Genomic DNA, 4,737 nt, shown 5'->3' with positions numbered 1-4,737 from the left:
CCGGAGCACCCGGTGGAAACCCAAGCAGACACGGGGAAAACGTGCAAACTCCACACAGACAGTCGCCTGAGGTGGGAATTGAACCCGGGTCTCTGTTGCTGTGAGGCAGCAGTGCTAACCACTGTGCCACCGTGCCACCCATAAACAGTGCAAATGATAGCATAAAATTACAAAGGGATATTGACAAACTAGATGCATGGTCAGAATTATGGCAGATGGAGTTCAATGGCAACAAGTGTGAGGTTATCCATTTTGGGTGGCACAGTGGCATAGTAGTTAGCACTGCGGCCTCACAGCGCCAGAGACCTGGGTTCAATTCCCACCTCAGGCGACTGACTGTGTGGAGTTTGCACGTTCTCCCCGTGTCTGCGTGGGTTTCCTTCGGGTGCTCCGGTTTCCTCCCACAGTCCACAGATGTGCAGGTCAGGTAAATTGGCCATGCTAAATTGGCCATAGTGTTAGGTAAGGGGTAAATGTAGGGGTATGGGTGGGTTGCGCTTCGGCGGGGCGGTGTGGACTTGTTGGGCCGAAGGGCCTGTTTCCACACTGTAAGTAATCTAATCTAATCTAATCTAATCTAATTTTGACCTTAAAAATGGGTAGATTAGAATACTTTCTAGATGGCATGTAGTTAAAGATATTTTCTAAACAACCTATCCGGAGATATTATTACACACCATTCGAACAGGTGGGACATGAATTTGGATCTCTTGGCTCAGAGGTAGGAACACTACCATGGATCCATAGTGCCCCTACATGTTAATTTCAGTGGATGTCCACACAGACTTGAGGGTTCAGGGACATTGATCTTTAAAATACCAATTATGGAGGTCAGAGCCACAAAGCTATAGCCATTGAGGCACACTGCACAATTTTTCTTTGGCCTGGATGATAATGGCCTTCTTGAAGCAGGTGAGGACTTCAGATCATAGTAAGGTGATGTTAAAGATACAAAACCAGACATTGCTGGAAAAGCTCAGCAAGTCAGGCAGCATCTGTGAAGAGGAGTGACGAAGGGTCTCCGGACCCGAAACACTAACTCTGATTTCTCTTCACAGATGCTGCCTGACCTGCTGAGCTTTTCCAGCAACTTCTGTTTTTGTTTTAGATTGATAGCATCCACAGTTTTTTTTATTTTAATTGAGGGATTAAGGATGTCTGTGAATACTCCCGCCACCTGGTCCGCCCTGAGAATTTAAGTACATGGCCTAGGACCCTACCTGGGAGAAAGTGAGTACTGCAGATGCTGGAGATCAGAATCAAAGAGTGAGGTGCTGGAAAGGCACAGCTGGTCAGGCAGCATCCGAGGAGCAAGAGAATCGATGTTTTGGATATAAGCCCATCATCAGGAAAGTAGGTAGAGTCGGTTCTGTAGGCAGTCATTCTTGATGAAGGCTTATGCCTGAAACATCGATTCTCCTGCTCCTCAGATGCTGCCTGACATGCTGTGCTTTTTCAGCAGCATATTCTTGACTCTGATCTCCAGCATCTGCAGTCCTCACTTTCTCCTGGAGGTGAGTGAATCAGTGTTTTGCAAACTTCCAATTTTTTAATATCAGATATGAAACTGAAAAACTGTTTGTTGAGCTGGTGGATTCTACATTGGATATAGAATAGTAGACATCCTCCACACATTTGGAAAAGGGAGGCCTTGAACTGGGTTACACCAGAAATGTTGACTTCTCCATCTCCTGATGCTGCCCGAGTTGCTGGGTTCTTCCAACCTCCTGCTTGTCTACCTTGGAATCGATCAGTTTCTTTGTCACAAACCGGACTTGAGGGGCTGAATGGCCTATGTTCTCAAGCATTGGTGGATCTGTCCTTTTCCAGATAAGAGGAAGGTATTCCACCACACTACTGACTAGTCTTCTGTATAGCAGAAACTCTTTGTGAAGTTAGGAAGTGAACCATACATCACAGAATTAGCCCGCTTCTTGTATTTATATCTGCAGTTTTCATGTACTGCTCCAGATTAGTTTCTGGTCAACAAGAACTGTTATGATATTAATTATGGGAAATTCAAGGAGAGGTGGTATGATCCTACCTAATAGGAATTAATAATTATCTGTTATTTGAATGGCACTACTGTTACATCCTATTCTTCAGCCCAAATTGTTCAGGGCTTGTTGCATGAGAGTCCTTGAATCCCGACAGTGCAAAAATAGGCCTTTCAGCCCATTGAGTATGCATTGACACTCAAAACAGCATCCCACCCAGACCCATTCCCATAAACCCATGTTTACCATGGCTAATCCACCTCGTCTGCATATCCTTCAACATTATGGAGCAATTTAGCATGGCTAATCCACATCACCTGTACATCTTGGACTGTGGGGGAGAACTGGAGCACCTGGAGGGCACCCTTGCAGACACGGGGAGAATGTGCAAACCCTTCAGTGGCAGCCACTCAAGGCTATGGTAGGACCCAACCTCTTGGCACTCTGAGGCAGCAGTGCTAACCACTGTGCTACCATACTGCCCTATTGTCCAGATTACTTTTTCATCAGAAGAATTATGGATGGTACTGCATACTGAGCAATCAATGATAAGCATCCTCTCTTTGGATTTTATTTTACAGGGAGGTCATTGACAAAACAGTTGTTGCTGATATTGTTTTAAGGCACTCCTACATCGGTGTTTAACAACTACGACCATCACTTTTGTCATAGTCAATGAGGAGTTTGCTCTGATCCCTATTATCTTCAACTTATTAGCATTGCCTGATGGTACTCTCAGTGAAATTATGCTTTGCATTAAGAGCATTCACTTCTGGCATTCTGATAATTTACCTTTCATTTAGGTCAAAGCTGAAGAAAATGAGCTCTAAACCTAAGAGATTCCAGCAGAACACAAATTTGATAAGTAGTTTATCGATCAGTTGCTGAACAATCACAAATTTGCTGATTATAGAGAGTAGACTAACTGGGTTTGTCGAATATGTTTTGTGAACAGGACATAGCCAAGTGATTTTGGCTAATAGATCATCCATAGATTCCAGTTTCTAGCTGTGCTGGAACAGCTTGGCTAGAAGACCTAGGGGACGTTTACACCATTACAACTGGGATTGTCAGAGTCATAGAGTCATACAGATGTACAGCATGGAAACGGACCAACCTGTCCATTCCGACCAGATATCTCAATCTAGTCCCACCTGCCAGCACCCGGCCCATATCCCTCCAAATCCTTCCTATTCATATACCCATCCAAATGCTTCTTAAATGTTGCAATTGTACCAGCCTCCACCACATCCTCTGGCAGCTCATCCATACACGTACCACACTCTGTGTGAAAACGTTGTCCCTTAGGTCTATTTTATATCTTTCCCCTCTCACCATAAACCTATGCCCTCTAGTTTTGGACTCCCCGACCCCAGGGAAAAGACTTAGCCCATTTATCCTATCCATGCCCCTCATAATTTTGTAAACATCTGAAAGGTCACCTCTCAGCCTCCGACGCTCCAGGGAAAACAGCCCCAGCCTGTTCACCCTCTCCCTATAGCTCAAATCCTCCAACTCTGCCAAAGTCCTTGTAAATCTTTTCTGAACCCTTTCAAGTTTCACAACATCTTTCTGATAGGAAGGAGACCAGAATTGCACGCAATATTCCAACAGTGGCCTAACAAATGTCCTATACAGCTGCAACAAGACCTCCCAACTCCTGTACTCAATACTCTGACCAATAAAGAGATTTTAAACTGAAGTCCTTCTTGCTGTCTCAGATTGACATAAAATTATTTGTGAGATTCGTCAAAGAGGAGTCAGAGAGTTCTCCTCTGGTGTACTTGCGTAACATAACCTTAAATTAATAACTATAATCAGATTAGCTATTCATTTACACATTGCTGTGCATAATTTAGTTGCCTGGTTGCATATAAAGTACCTCATTGGGTGTAAAGTACTTTGAAATGTTTTGATGTTATTAACGGCACTTTTCTTTCTTCAGTCAGAAATTAAATTAGACTTGAAAATATCCTGATTGCCCTTATATCCATCTTTACTCAGCGAGTTGTGAATTCATGGAATGCCCTGCCAGTAGCAGTGGTGGACTCTCCCTCTTTATGGGCATTTAAATGGGCATTGGATAGGCATATGGAGGATAGTGGGCTAGTGTAAGTTAGGTAGGCTTAGATCGGCGCAACATCGAGGGCCAAAGGGCCTGTACTGCGCTGTATTTTTTCTATGTTCTATATATGGCACCATTCGAAGGAGAGCAGGTAATCTTGAACAACATTCATACCAACATTCGCAAAACAGATAAACTAATCATTTATTTTGTTCAAAGTTTGTGAGAAGATTTGTAGCTCGGGTGCTCGTTGCTGTGGTTCTGTTCGCCGAGTTGGAAGTTTTTGTTGCAAACGTTTTGTCCCCTGTCTAGGTGACATCCTCAGTGCTTGGGAGCCTCCTGTGAAGCGCTTCTGTGGTGTTTCCTCCGGCATTTATAGTGGCCTGTCCCTGCCGCTTCCGGTTGTCAGTTTCAGCTGTCCGCAGTAGTGGTCGGTATTTTGGGTCCAGGTCTATGTGTTTGTTGATGGAGTTTGTGGATGAGTGCCATGCTTCTAGGAATTCCCTGGCTGTTCTTTGTTTCACTTGCCCTATAATGGTAGTGTTGTACCAGTCAAATTCATGTTGCTTGTCGTCTGCGTGTGTGACTACTAGGGATAGCTGGTCGTGTCGTTTCGTGGCTAGTTGATGTTCGTGGATGCGGATCGTTAGCTGTCTACCTGTTTGTCCTATATAG

The sequence above is a fragment of the Chiloscyllium plagiosum genome, chromosome 7 (genome assembly GCF_004010195.1).
Source record: "Chiloscyllium plagiosum isolate BGI_BamShark_2017 chromosome 7, ASM401019v2, whole genome shotgun sequence".
Taxonomy (NCBI): domain Eukaryota; kingdom Metazoa; phylum Chordata; class Chondrichthyes; order Orectolobiformes; family Hemiscylliidae; genus Chiloscyllium; species Chiloscyllium plagiosum.
Note: the sequence above shows the minus strand (reverse complement) of the source record.